Here is a 15,569-nt window from a genome sequence, read left to right as displayed (position 1 = left end):
CTCATTTCCAACTTAACATGATGATAGGGCTCCTCACCTGGCAGGGTGCTGTGAGGACGAAAGGAGACTATCCATGTAAAATGCACGTGTGTCTGCCTGGGACTCCCAAGTGCCCACTATTAGCTGCTTCTGTTGTATTAGTAAATCATCACTTTAGTTCGATGGAGTAAGTGTTCGAGCATCTGCAACTCAAAGAAAATAGACGTCTAATCTAAGGGCGTCCTTCTGCTTTAGCGAGGTGGTTGAGGCCCCAGGCTGCTGGGTCTCTTGCAGCTTTGGGGAGGGGAAGGGAGTTTCCAGGTAGCCCTTGAAACGAATCAGGCACCCTAGAGGTTGGTGGGGCCAAGATGTGTGGGGGCACACAGAGAAGGGGAGGTTTTGAGAAGGGCTGACCGCATACGTTTTTGAACACCACTCCCACCCCCACCAGTGCCGAATCTCTTTTGTGTGAAAAACGCGGATGGGGAGCCCGAGCAGAAAGCCGGATCCCCATCTCTCAGTTTGAGTGGAGAAGGAAGTGTTGTGATATGACTCAACCCCCTCATCTTTCAATTCTGTCACATACTCCACGCTGCACGGAAGGGGTAGGTCTGTTCTCCGTCACATCCACATGTCAAGGACAGCGGCTGGCCACTCGAGGCTCTCACACCCTCACTCAATAGATGCCAAACAAGCCTTCATTGTGGATAAAGACAACTTCTAAAGCCAGGTCTTATCGTTCCTTGACCATATCTGAAAAATGTTTGTTTCGATGTAAAGGTATACATCAGCAATGCAATGAGATCCTTGTATGGATTCACATCAAATCTGTTTTAGAGTAGGACTATTGATTTCTGCAGACTGAATTATAATCTCCTGGAGGGAAGTGAATGGCTTTATTCGTCTCTGTTTCATCCAATGCGTGTAGCACACAGTGCTTGCTTTTCTATGTGGACCCTCCAAAACTTTTCCTGCTATCAGATTACATTTAATCTATTGAAAAGAACCAGAGTTGGTGGTCTTTGAAGAGAACGAATAAAACTGAAACTTTAAGAGTACCCCGCTGAGGTACAGAATGACAAAACAATTGATGTATTTAGTCAGAAGTTTTGGGCTATAAGTGGACAAAACAGCAAAAATTGCCTTAATTCTGCATGGAGTTGGTTGAATGAATCATGCCATTTACCATTAGACACACCTTTTTTTTATTCCAAATGAATAAAATTTTAATGAGCCGAGCATATCTTAAACACCCAAGATACTTAACTGAAGATTTTCCAGGAGAGGGGGATAACATTTCTTACCTATTTTCCTCTTGTGAGCATTTCATCTATGTAATAACGTTTTGTTGAATGGAAACATACACGTGTGTGATTGAATCTTCGTTAGTTATTTTAATGTGAGTCATACATCTGTAAAGTGAATTTTAAAATTTGTTCAAATTAATAATTAAGAAATTTCCAGTTATTTATGAGATCTTTTAATAAATGTGCCGATTTATTACCTCTGTTAACAGTGTTAGTAACTCTCTAAATACACTGACTTATTGAGGAATATTAAACCATTCGTCAAGTTTTTTCCCTATGAGGGGCTTGAAAATTACATTGACTCAGTTGTGACTGTTTCAGTTCTAGTGAATGTAGAGAAATGGCCCCTTCCTTCCTCAGGTGATGTACAGAATTTGTTTGTTTGTTTGTTTGTTTGTTTGTTTGTTTTTTAAGCCAAACTGCTTTCTGATTTTTTTCAAGTCGTTTTCTTTGGAGATTATTTAGTTATGGAATCATACCCTTTATTTATTTATTTTTTAAATATGAAATTTATTGTCCAATTGGTTTCCATACAACACCCAGTGCTCATCCCAACAGGTGCCCTCCTCAATGCCCATCACCCACCCTTCCCTCCCTCCCACCCCCATCAACCCTCAGTTTGTTCTCAGTTTTTAAGAGTCTCTTAATGTTTTGGCTCCCCTTCCTCTCTAACCTTTTTTTTTCCTTCCCCTCCCCCATGGTCTTCTGGTAAGTTTCTCAGGATCCACATAAGAGTGAAAATATATGGTATCTGTCTTTCTCTGTATGACTTACTTCACTTAGCATAACACTCTCCAGTTCCATCCACGTTGCTACAAAAGGCCAGATTTCATTCTTTCTCATTGCCACGTAGTATTCTATTGTGTATATAAACCACAATTTCTTTATCCATTCATCAGTTGATGGACATTTAGGCTCTTTCCACAATTTGGCTATTGTTGAGAGTGCTGCTATAAACATTGGGGTATGAGTGCCCCTATGCATCAGTACTCCTGTATCCCTTGGGTAAATTCCTAGCAGTGCTATTGCCAGGTCATAGGGTAGGTCTATTTTTAATTTTCTGAGGAACCTCCACACTGTCTTCCAGAGCGGCTGCACCAGTTTGCATTCCCACCAACAGTGCGAGAGGGTTCCCGTTTCTCCACATCCTCAGCAGCATCTCTAGTCTCCTGATTCGTTCATTTTAGCCACTCTGACCGGCTTGAGGTGGTATCTCAGTGTGGTTTTGGTTTGTATTTCCCTGATGAGGAGTGACGTTGAGCATCTTCTCATGTGCACGTTGGCCATCCGGATGTCTTCTTTAGAGAAGTGTCTATTCATGTGTTCTGCCCATTTCTTCACTGGATTATTTGTTTTTCGGGTGTGGAGTTTGGGGAGCTCTTTATAGATTTTGGATACTAGCCCTTTGTCCGATATGTCATTTGCAAATATCTTTTCCCATTCCGTCGGTTGCCTTTTAGTTTTGTTGATTGTTTCCTTTGCAGTCCAGAAGCTTTTTATCTTGATGAGGTCCCGATAGTTCATTTTTGCTTTTAATTCCCTTGTCTTTGGAGATGTGTCGAGTAAGAAATTGCTGTGGCTGAGGTCAAAGAGGTTTTTTCCTGCTTTCTCCTCTAGGGTTTTGATGGTTTCCTGTCTCACATTCAGGTCCTTCATCCATTTTGAGTTTATTTTAGTGAATGGTGTAAGAAAGTGGTCTAGTTTCATCCTTCTGCCTGTTGCTGTCCAGTTTTCCCAGCACCGTTTGTTAAAGAGACTGTCTTTTTTCCATCGGATGTTCTTTCCTGCTTTGTCAAAGATGAGTTGGCCATACTTTTGTGGGTCCAATTCTGGAGTCTCTATTCTATTCCATTGGTCTATGTGTCTGTTTTTGGGCCAATACCATGCTGTCTTGATGATTACAGCTTTGTAGTAGAGGCTAAAGCCTGGGATTGCGATGCCTCCTGCTTTGGTCTTCTTCAAAATTACTTTGGCTATTTGGGGTACCTTTTAATTGAAGTGAAATCAGTCAGTTAACTAGTTAGCCTCTTGTCAAAGGCAGGCAGAAGTCCTTTGGACCCTTGGCACTTGCTACTTGCAAGAGCAAATTTGCAAGTTATTGACTGAAGACAATGGGGCAGAGATAAGGGTCTCTCCGAATGGTGGAGACACACAGAGGCTTGACTCTGCGTTCTTTGCAGGACTTTCCAGCTGGAGACCACGCACTCTGGTTCTTAAATTACTGCTTTGCACCTTAGTGTACTTAAAGAATCAGTGATGTCTTTGGGACAAAGTTAGGCCGGGGGTATCTAACTATACCATTTCCCGAGAGCCTGCAAAGGTGTGATTCTAGTAACATGTGGTTATTTGTTACTGCTTGTATTTTTTACCAGCTGACCTAAGTAATCTGGTATTCTTGTCTCCCCCAACAAGAAATAATGCAAATAAAACAAATCTGATATGGAGTCAAATGTTATGACTGGGTTTTCTTTGACCAGATTCCTTGGATGATTGACAAATCGTCAATCCTGCTTTGGCCACACAGAGTTGGTGAAGTGATAAGCGGCCATATTCTACCATTCGTCGAGAGCCCGCTGGGTATGGAGAAGGGAAGGAACTCAAGCCAACATGTTCATTTCTGATTCCTGCTTCACTGGTTTTTACTTAATCTCTCTGTGCCTCAGTTTACTTCTCCAACATATGGTACCTACCTCATAGGGTTCTTGCGAGGATAAAGTGAGTTAATCCACTTCGAGTAATTAGAACAGTGCCTGGAATGCAGTAATTCCTGTATTTGTGTTGACTTTTCATCTTTCCAATAATGGCAATAATAAAACTCACCATGTCCGAATTATCTGAGACGGTTTAAACATTAAATTTAAATCATAACCCTTGAACGAATTTTCTGTGACGTGCCTGCTTTATTTTTTAATGGCAAAAATTTTATGACTGATGGTATCTTTCTAGCACATGTGAGTGGTTTCAATCATCTTTATTAGTTTAATAGTGCCTTGGAGTGCTTTCATGGCATTTCCACACCTCAGTGATTCCTTGGGAATTTTCTGTAGCCCTCTGGCTTGCATACAGCAGAGTCGCACGGATCGCCTTTAGAATCCCACCCAGTCAGCCATCCACCCTCTTGGGTCAGGCTGGGCAAATGGGATTCAGGGCCTGGTTTGGGGATGATCTCTTCTAGAATGAGAAATGCAGAGCATTCTCGCATTTTATTCGGCTTTAAAAAATATTCCTTCTAAACACAATGTGTCACAAATCCCTCCCCCCATGCTGGTTATTAGGGGGCTCAGAGAAGTGAGGGCAGATAGTGTCCAGGGACTGAAGGCAATGGTAACACTGGTCTAATAAGCGTTACATTGGATTTCTAGTATGCTCACAATGCGTGTATTGTGTTATTATAATTTTATCAGTACCTATTCAAATGGACTGAGACAATTTAAATGCTGCAATGATGTGCGTTTTAATATATTCCTTCATTCAACATGGAAGTGTGCGCTTGAAATGGACTGACCAATGGAGGAAATTCAAATAAAGTGAGATTAATCCAGGAGAGGCACTGAAGGCAGCTAGGGGCAGTTCTCTGCAGGAGAAGCATTGGGTGGAATCCAGGGAGGCCCCTGGAGAGAGCAAGGCAGTGTCTGGAGCTGTCCAGGCAGGTGGGGAGGTGGTGACATGGTCAGGGGTCTGTGTCCTTGCTCGATGGTGCTCAACCCCGAGGCTGGGGGAGGGGGGAGGGCGGCGATCCTAGGGTGAGACTGGAAAGGGGGCATGTGCCTGGCCCACTAAGAAAGGCCAGACTGTGCCTTAGAAGTGATGGAGGGCATCACTGCAGGATTATAAATAAAGAGACTGTGTAACCAGACAGGGAAAACACAGCAAAAATAAATATAACAGCAATAGAAGCAGTTTAGCGAGTGTGAGTGAGTCTCTAGAAGCTTATTGCCGATCTCCGCTCAGCTCATCTCAGAGGAGGCCCCCCTACGTCAAGCAGCAGAATCCATTTGGACCCCCTTGACCCATTTGTTGGACAATAAACCTGGAGCTTCTAAACGAGACTGACACAATGTGTCCTTGAATATGGGGAGGAGGAGGTGGGGGAAGGGACGAAATAAGGCTGTGGGAGTGGGGTCCACTTCAGACAGAAAGAACGGTGAGTGGCTGCGAACTCAAAACCTGATGAGAGATCTCTTCGCACCTGTCTGAGCGGCTGTCACCAGGGAGACAAGAATGACAAGTGTTGGCAAGGATGTGGAGAAAAGGGGACCCTCGCGCACTGTTGGTGGGAATGTAAATGGTGCAGCCACTCTGGAAAACAGTATGAAGTTTCCTCAAAAAATTAAAAATAGAATTGCCATATGATTCAGTAATTCCGCTGCTGAGTATATCTGAAGAAAACAAAACCACTAACTCGATCGGTGCCCCTGTGTTCGCTGCGGCGTTGTTTACAATAGCCAAGATGTGTCCATTGGTAGACGAATGGATAAGGAAGAGGTGGTGTCTATACACAATGGGATACTACTCAGACGTAAAGAAGAATGAGATCCTGCCATTGCAACAACATGGATGGAACTTGGGGACATCATGCTGAGTGAAATAAGACAGACAAATACAGTGTGATCTCTCTTATATGATATGCAACTGATAATCATATGTCAGTCACATTTTTATTTTTATTTTTTTTTAATTTTTTTAACGTTTATTTATTTTTGAGACAGAGAGGGACAGAGCATGAATGGGGAGGGTCAGAGAGAGAGGGAGACCCAGAACCCAAAGCGGGCTCCAGGATCCGAGCTGTCAGCACAGAGCCCGACACGGGGCTGGAACTCAGGGACCGCGAGATCATGACCTGAGCCAAAGTCGGATGGTTAACCGACTGAGCCCCCCAGGCGCCCCTGTCAGTCACTTTTTAAAAATACTAATCCTCTTTTGGTTTTTTTCAGCCATTTAAAAAGGTAAATATTATTCTGAGATCATGGTCATACAAAAATAGGCAGTGGGCTGGAATTATCCTGAGGGCCACAGTTTGCAAACCTTGGATACCACCAGGCAGGGAGAATAGGGCTGTGGTCTTGGCAATGATTCCACCCGTGATGCTCAGCGTTCCCAGAACAGAAGGGTAACACGTACTTGTTCACTGGAAGGGCTAATGAACTGGATGGTTGCTGTGAAAAATGCTGTTGGTTTTAAAATTATTGTTAGTTTTCTTTTTTAATATTTATTTATTTTTTGAGACAGTGGGAGAGACAGAGTGAGAGTAGAGGAGGGGCAGAGAGTGAGGGAGACACAGAATCTGAAGCAGGCTCCAGGCTGCAAGCTGTCAGCACAGAGCCCGACGCAGGGCTCGAACTCAGACTGCAACATCATAACCTGAGCCGGAGTCGGACGCTTAACCGACTGGGCCCCCCAGGCGCCCCAATTATTATCAGTTTTTAATTCCAAAATACTGTTGGTTTTTGAAAGATGAATTTAAGTGTACTTACTGTTCCATAAAACACGCTCTATCCAGGACCAAGACTTCAGCCCTAACTCCTTAATCGGAGTCCTGAGGAACTGACCCTTGAATTCATCCTTAGTCCTCTAACGTGGACCCTCCTCAGCTCCTAATCATATTAGCACAGTCTGGAACCCTGCTCCCTGCAGGGCTGAGTCGGCTGAGCCCAAGAGAAACGGGGGTTTCGGTCAGCGCTCTGGCCAGTCAGACGCTAATGCGGGAAGCTGGCACCACAACAATCCAATTTGGTGCAAAAGCAAATGGAAACTGGAGGTTGGTTGTGCTGGTATCTGACATAGTCAAGGGGAGCTGAGACATACAACACCCCACAATCAAGCGCTGTCCCCAGCTGCACAGCCCATCCAGGAGAGCCCACGGTGCGTCAGCCAATGAGGAGCTGGAGTGCAGACTGATCCCCAGAGAGCCTCTTGGGAGTGCGCTGGATAGCGGGTTTTCTAGACGTTGCTCTAGCTGTTCTATGGAGATTCCAGAGCTATTTTAAGCTCGCTGTTAGAACAACTGAAATGTAGAACAGTGCCGTCAACGCATTACTATTCACTACAAGATACGGAATGATTCCTGGCCGTGCGCCAGGCATTTTGCTAGATGTTGGGAACAGGGTGGTAAGACAGAAGTAATATCTGCCTCCAGGAAGTTTACAATCTGCAAGTTATCATTACTTGTATCTGCACCTACATATCATGTCTCTGTATCCGTCTGTATCTTTATCTATCTTTGTGTGCAGGCACAAAGTCATGATGATGATGTGTTATTTAAATTAAGGACTAAGATACAGTAATAACATTGAGTTATTTAAAAGTTCACAAGAGTAAGAATAAAAATATTTACTTTTTGGTATGTATACACAGAACATTTTCAGAGAATAAGTGCGTGCGCGGGCACACACACACACACACACACACACACATTAGTCTTGAAGGAAATGCACAGAGATATGGGCCTAGGGGGCCCTTGCCTCACTGCACAGTCCTCAATCTTGCAGTTTGAGGTGCACCTGAGAGGTTAAGGCGCACACAGCGACATGCTCGATGAAATTTTGGGAAAAGGCCCAGAAGTCCGCTTTTTTCACAAGCTTTCTAGAAGATTCTGTGGGAGGTGCTATAGAAGTCACATTTTCGTTTTCGTAAGCAAACATTGTCTCCTTAGACTGACTTTGCATACAGAATTGTCTGAATATTTTTATCTAAAGTCATCGCTGGGCTTTAAGCTGCATGACACCCAGGGATGGAAATTAGTTTTGATGTCATTTTAAAAATATCTTTCCTCTTATTGTTTCTTTGTTGTGTTTTTTTTTTAAGCGGAATTTTCAGTACAACCGGCAGATTTATTGTTTGCTATAGTGTAATAAGTGTTTTACTCAGTAATTTTAACACACATTATTATCTAATCAGTCCCTTGAGGAGTACTTAGTTTTAGGCATTTTTTCTTCCTTCTCTTTCATTTCTTGAGACATATCTGGGTTAACGAAACACTCAGAATAATCAACTCCGCCATTGAACTAGCCATAGCTGTTGAACTGAACCAAACTGGGATCTGGGGGGTTATTTAAATATGCCAAATAGCTAATTACTGTGAGTTCTGGTTTACAGAAACATTGGCCTATCAGATGTTATTGTTCACTGGAAATTAGTAGGGACTCCTGATTCTTGACATGGAAATATATCTGAGATAATGTCTCACTGTATATGATTTGTTTTTACTTCTATTATTAATTAATTTATTTTTGTATACAATTATTAAGCATGCTTTTCTCCCTGTTGGCCTGCCCCTTGCAAACATTTCAATAGAGATTCCCATTATCCTTAGAGATGTTAGTAATCTGAACAATTTTAAATACTGTTTTCCTTATTATTGAAATTTCTTCTTCCCTACAGGTCACGTATTTTCCTGTTTGGTGCGGTGGGCCTGTGTTAATCAGTAGAGTTCTCAAGTAGCATAAACGCTGGGGCCAGTATTTACTCTTTAGCTCATTTTCTCATAAAGTGATGCTTATGAGATTGATTTCTGTATCTGCTCATCTAACTGTTCGCAGCATAGACGGACTTTAACGTAATTTGAATGCAGCAAGAATGGCAGACAGTTGGGAGAAATGGGTATTTCATTTTTGTAAGTCCATACGGAGGAGAATTTTCTCCTCCACGTGATGCTAGATTTCCCACTGAAATTCGAATACACAGTCTGAGTCTGTCAAATCAGATTCTTCCATCAACCCTTTGACCAGAGTGCTTATGTACTAAGAATATTTAAGTATTGTGAGTTTTAAGTCACTTGAGGACATATCTCTTGAAAACTTCACTAATGACGTTCTGCCTGCGTGCAAGGCTTCAGCCCAGCCATGGCTGTGTCTTCTGTTCCCCCTCATTGCCCACTGCTTTATCCTCACCAGCTGTCCTGGGTTTGTGTCTGACATTGAATGGGCTGCACAGATAGACTATCAATCCTTTTTAAAAGAGAGTCTTTCATACGATGCAGAATCTTAGGCGTAGAGCTACACTTCATGATGGAATATTTTATTACATTACGATATGTGATGCCACTAAAGTTCTTCAGTAGTAACATCCTAACCAGATTTAGTCATTACAAATGATCAGATATCAAATAGGCTTTTACAAAATTTTATTAGAAATGGGACATGGTGAGCACCTGGATGGCTCAGTCAGTTAAGCGTCCAACTTCGGCTCAGGTGATGATCTCACGGTTCGTGGGTTCGAGCCCCGTGTCGGGCTCTGTGCCGACAGCTCGGAGCGTGGAGCCTGCTTCGGATTCTGTGTCTCCCCCTCTCTCTGCCCCTCACCCACTCACGCACTGTCTCTCCATCTTTCAAAAATAAACATTTAAAATTTTTTTTTAAAAATTAGAAATGGGACATGGTGAGCATGTTATTTCCAACATGGACTACTAATTGTTAGGCCAGACATACGACCAGATAAGTGTTGCATTTATTTCCCGGACTTGGGAGTTCTACAGCCCATTCATCTCATGTACTATATTTATTAATATCAATATTTTTTAATCCCTCTAAGAAACTTCATAAGAAGGTGAGATGGTAAAAAGGACGCTTTCACTGACTTAAGTTTTTATAACTCCAAAGTGATTCATAAATTCAGACCATCTCCCCCTGGGTACAAAACTGCACACATTCATTGCTTGGAAGTAAATACTCAAAGACATTGGCTGTTCTCTCTAGTGGTTATTTTTTCAGCCTGGGTTCTAATTTATATAAAACCCAGAGTCCATAGATGAGCTCCGGGTGCTTCAAAAAGCAAACATACTGTTTTGCTTGGGGTCAGCTTTGTGATTTAATATAGAAATGACTAGATAAGAGTCAGTCCTCTAACATACCGAAATTGGATCATTGCTTCTCTGCAGCTTTGTTCGATCTTGATGTTAAGATATTTGGAAACAGATCAATAATCATCAGATGCCTCAAATCTGAAAAAATAATTACACAATAGTTAACTGGTGTCATAGAATGACAGAATGCTATTCCTTAAAATACAGAATGATAGTTATGTTACTATCTTTAACTCAAGACAGAGAGAGGAACCGGGCATCTCTCTCTCTATGTGTTTATGTGTGTGTGAATGCGTGTAACTGTGTATAACTGTAACTATGTATAATTTATATATTATACATAAAGTAGAATAATTTTATGTATGTTTTATATATAGCAAAACATATGTAGTACATATATATTTATATATTAAAGTATCTATTATTAAATATAATATTAATATGATAAGAATATAATAATAAATATATTACATTATATTTATAAACCTTTATCCTCTCTGTTCCATACTAATTGAAACAATTTCAATAAAAAAAATATAAGGCACCCTGAATCTAGAAAAGTGGCCGTGGAGATTCTGGGTAATTTCACTTCAAATTTACTGAATCAAATGATTTGCTGCTGAGTAGAAATGAACTATATCAGTAACCTTTATGAAATAGTGATTTAATTTTTGGAAAATCTGTTAACTGGAACTCCTTATAGGGGTTAACCTTGTTTTGGGCGGGGGCTGGTGAATCTCTTTCTTCTTTCTTTCTTTCTTTCTTTCTTTCTTTCTTTCTCTCTTTTTAGAAAATTCTCGCTCAGCACTAGTCAAGGGGGAGATGCTAGTGGGGGGCGTCACGGAACAGGGGGAGAAAGTGTGAGCTGAGATTGTGTCACGTATGGTTTCACTGAGGGGCAATAAAACCACAAGAATGTCGCTGTTGATGACCATCACATTCCCTCGGCTTGCTGATCCAGTCTTACTGGCCATGAGGAGTTTTATGTTTTCCACAAGGTCACTGTCTCCCAGCGAGTTTACTCCATTTGCTGGAAGAAAATCATTGAAAGCATAGCACGTGTAATTTAAGTTGTATAACTGTGTACGACATTTCATATACACGTAAAATTACTAATCTGAAAAAACCATGGGTCAGGTCGTTAATTTTATTTTGGGTCAGAAAGTATATACGTGATGGTTCAAGTGGCAGAGGAGGCTTTGGGAAGGCTCTCTTGCTTCCGTGCATGATGATCGTGTGTTTTTCTTTTGCATCTCCGGGTTGAAATGTTAACGTGGGAGCTTCTCTGGTTTGAATGAGTTTATCACCTGTCTTACTGAAGATAAAGATACTTTGTGTACGTGCCTGACTCTGGAGGAGTAGGACAGGGTACGCCATCAGTGTGATGGAGTAAGGGCATCCCAGAGAGGTTGGGGTGCCCGGGACTTCTCGGCACCCCACGTGAGGAGCACCTCTGGTCTATGGAGTCCTTTCGCGGCCTGGGTAAAATGATATTAAATCCTTACATTATGGGGAACATCTTGGCATGTTAGTCTAGCCCAATAGATGGATTTTAAATGAGATGCAAGAAAAAAAATAAAGTTACTCTGTTTTTGTCATTTTCACCCTTAAAACTAAGTGTTTCCAAGTCTAAGATAAGTTTCTGTAAAAGAGCTGGGGCACCACTTTTGTAGGTTTTCAGAGTAATCCAAATCATTGAAAAACATATTTATCTGGTCATCACTAACTGTTAAAACCTGCCCAGAAGGACATCCATAGGAAACAGCCTCTTTAAGAATCACTTTCGAGGTCCATATATGATTTTTGTTACTGTCTGTAAAAATGGTCATGGCCTTTAAAGATGCCAATGTTTGGTTCTGATGAACTATATCTTCTAGTAGTTACTCAAGGTTAAAGTCAATACTAGCCCGTGGACAGATCAGAGATGAGACGAGGCTCCACATCGACCCACGAAGCTGGGAGGCACATGGCCAGGAGAGGCCCACATGTGACCACAGACATCCAGAGTTCCAGGGACCAGCCGAGTCACAGGAGTGGGGTGGTAAGATTTCGCAGAACTCTTTCCGACAGCGCAGAGTTGAGCACTGAACGGCTCTCGCTTAAGTGATATTTTAACGAACGATTCAGTGACAGACACACATGATTTTACCCCTACAGCCTTCATAAAACAAACAGGACAATGGGTAGGGAAACAAGTTTCTTCAAAAACAAGCTGTATGCATTGGGGGTAAGGGAGTGCGATATACCACCCTATCACAATACTTGGCTTCCTCTTTAGAGGCTGACAAAGCTTCTATGTTTTCTTAAGATCTCCCAGAAGCAAACAGACAATGCCGGAGTTGGGGGGAGGGGGGAGGAGGGGAGAGGAGGAAGCTGAACAATGATTTGCTAAATTTGAAAGAAACCCAACTTTTCACATGATACCAAACCTTTCCCGAACGCAACACTCTCTGCCCCGTTCTGTTCTCCAATTTTCCAGCTGGAGCCATCCCGAGCAAGTGGTGTCATCAGCTCAATTAAAAATACTTCCTTCGTCTTGGCTGTACAGTGGCCTGTGGGCTTTCTGCATTTTGGCTGGATTTTACCAAAAGGAGTGACTCAGCCTCTTACAAGCCTTTGCTGCGAGTGTTACTATAGCTGATGGCTACGGAAACACCTTTCACACGGGCTCTTTCGGGACCAGGAGTTCGGCTAGGTAAACCCCTCAGTGTCTTCGGGAAACAGAACGGTTATTGAAGCTCCAACTATGTCGGTCGGGTTAAACTTTGACCAACTCAGGTGACCGGTCAGTCGAGCTCAAAACCTGGCGGAATACTTCGTATCAGCCGAGACCACACACCCAGATTCCTGGAGCATGTCTGGTGTTTGTAATCAAACATAACCCCAGAATGTTTGCTCTCCTAAGTAGTGGAGACACGTTCTTCTCAGTTGAAAGCTTTGTGTCTTACTCAACAAGGTCTGTATCTGAACTATGTTAAAGGTGCATAGTAAAGGGATGACATCACAGGGCTGCTTTGGTTCTTTGAGCTCTTGTGCTGAGCTGAAGTTGAGCAGTGACAGTGAGTCATGTCGTCTTGTGACCGGCCGGGCACTTTCCCAATCAGAGAGACTGTTGAGATCTTAGACAATAGAACCTGGGGTTGTTTGAAGAGGAGGGATCCACAGGACCCGTATGCTTGGTGACACCAGGCTTGTGTGAGTAACAAAATACGTTCCTATGCCTGCTGAATAGCAAAACGCCAACGATGAGGTAACACTTAGTAAGGCTGACTCATTTCCTCATTTGCAGATGAAAGGGATTGTTTAAGAAATGACTGTCTCACAGGTACAGGTGATGCGTGGTGAGTCTTTTTAAAGCAAGGCCGGCCATGACCTCGGCTCGTCAGTTATCGGGTCTGTTGAAAAGCACATTTTGTTAGGAAATCATGTCAGGGGTTAAAAGCCAGGTCCATTTCAGTCCTTAACGGTGTGAGGGTGGCTGATGTCAGACAATATTCACGAGAAAGAGCTCGTGTAAAGCTTGTACAAATCACGTGTCAAGACGGTTGAAAATTGAAAACAAAAATGTGGACTCAACGCAAGGTTTCTTTTTATCTTCCACCAGACATGTTTTACTGGTGAGGCCGCAGCTATTACCCTGGACATCTGTGTAGGACATCTGTGGGCGGGTGCTGGATGGCCCCCTCCATAGGTAGGGAAGTCCCGATGGTACGGGGGCTGTGGGATTTCCAGCCGTGTCCTGTTGACTTGAGCCCGCTTGGCAGGCACTGCCATCATGGGAAACCGAGAACCCCCCTCCTCCCTGACTCGCTGTAATCTCCTGGGCTTTATAATCAGGCTGCCTTTACAAACACATTCCTCAAAGCTACTTTGGAGCGTACTTATTTTTAAAAATACGAGAAGCCTGTTGGGAGAAAAACATTAGATCAATGCGTTCCTCCCCCAAAGTCATAACTCTTTCCTTCCTGGCGTAGATTTTACTAGGAGGTTACCAAAATGGCAATAAGCTCTCTGAAGAGGATTTTGTTATTTTCATTCATTTGTAACGTGTGACTTGCCCTCGACCGCCTCCTTCCCTACTTGGTGTGCCTTCTTTTGAATTCTCGTGTAATTTCAAAGGTCGTACAACTCTTTTTGTTGTCGGGAAACCACAGATTGTGAAACACGTTAAATGGAGCACATTTAAAAATAACCTCGCCTTTTCTGCCGTTTGGGTAAGGCCGTTTGCTTGTTTGGGGTTGCTAATGGGAATAAGTGACCATGTGTGGAATACCTCCAGCGCCAGCTTGTTTGCTCAGAGGAAAGAATTCATTGAATGGCCATAGACTACATTCCAGAACGTTAGCCAACCACTTTGCAAAAGTGTACTGTTGGGTCACAGCAAAGCTCTCCAGCACTCCTCAAAAAGCAACGGCAAAGGTCCGCCCAGGGGACAGAGATCTCGTTGCAGGACATCCATATGAGCTCTCCTAGCAAGAATTTTTATTAGTGGTTCTTGCCTCCTCTTGGTTTCCTGATAAAAGGCTATTGGAATTTTTAGTCTCTGGGAATCCACGGGACTCTATTTTTTTTGTTGTTTTTTTGTTTTTTTGAAGTTACCTCCTACGTTTTGGAATTAATTCTCCCAAAGAGCTCAAGCTAAATATTGTGATGCAGGGTGGAGGCAGGGGTAATTTCAGATACTTCGGGGCCTAGAGTAGATTCGTCGCGTGGTATTTGTCTCCTTCCTCGCGCACAGATCACAACGCGAGGGCTCAGCATTTGGAATCTGAGAATCTGCAGAGGCATCTCGTGGGTCTCCGGGGAGGACGACAACGAACTTGGGGGGTGAGATGCTGCATTCCCAACTCCCCCCACCTCGTTTATCTGTTTGAGGAATTGGGCAACTCTACTTTGATCTGCTTTCAGACAAGAGTTCTTTTTAACACGAGCGGATAAATACATGCATTTCAAGGTTGTTTAGAAGGGATTGTCAAAGCCGACAGAGAAAGAGGCCGACGCACCTCATCTGGCCGTTCACAAGAGGAGTCAGGGCAGGGTGACGAGCTGGTCTGTCGAGGTGGTTCCTCCTCTGGATTCTCAGCACAGAACGGATCCTGTGCTGGTGCCTGGTATGCCCAGGTAGAGTCCGGACCCCGTCCTCTGCCCTCTTTCCCCCGTCCTTTCCTCTTGACCGTCTCTGTGCTATGTGGCCTTACAAGTGGTGGGACTCTGCAGGAAACCCACTTTCTGTGATGGGGATGGCTAAGGCGGCAGGTTCAGTCTCTCCCAGTGAGACCTCCCCGCCCCGGTGAATGGTGACCTCTTCTCCCGAGCCAGTAAGCCCGAGATCCCGAGAGCCAACTTTCTTCCCTTCCCAACCCCACCACTCCCCCTTCCAAAGAGCAAATGGGCCTTCTCGGCGGCCCTCAGATTTGTCCACCCCAGCCTGCCCGTCCCCACGGCCACTGTCCTATTTTGGGCCTTCCCTATGTCAGGCCCAT

The 15,569-nt window shown here is 43.4% G+C and overlaps 1 long non-coding RNA gene across 4 annotated transcripts in view; it reads left to right on the top strand.

The window, feature by feature from the left end:
* Nucleotides 1-12,426: 12,426 nt before the first annotated feature.
* LOC131483664 (uncharacterized) overlaps nt 12,427-15,569 on the top strand; it is a 30,801-nt gene continuing 27,658 nt past the window's right edge. For all 4 annotated transcript variants that reach the window (XR_009247849.1, XR_009247848.1, XR_009247846.1 and 1 more), the window contains exon 1: nt 12,427-13,281. This is a non-coding gene — a long non-coding RNA (uncharacterized LOC131483664). The remainder of the gene's footprint in view (nt 13,282-15,569) is intronic.

The sequence above is a fragment of the Neofelis nebulosa genome, chromosome 8 (assembly GCF_028018385.1).
Source record: "Neofelis nebulosa isolate mNeoNeb1 chromosome 8, mNeoNeb1.pri, whole genome shotgun sequence".
NCBI classification, from domain to species: Eukaryota; Metazoa; Chordata; class Mammalia; order Carnivora; family Felidae; genus Neofelis; species Neofelis nebulosa.
The sequence above is the reverse complement of the archived record's forward strand: the minus strand, read 5'-3'. Positions and strand labels throughout refer to the sequence as shown.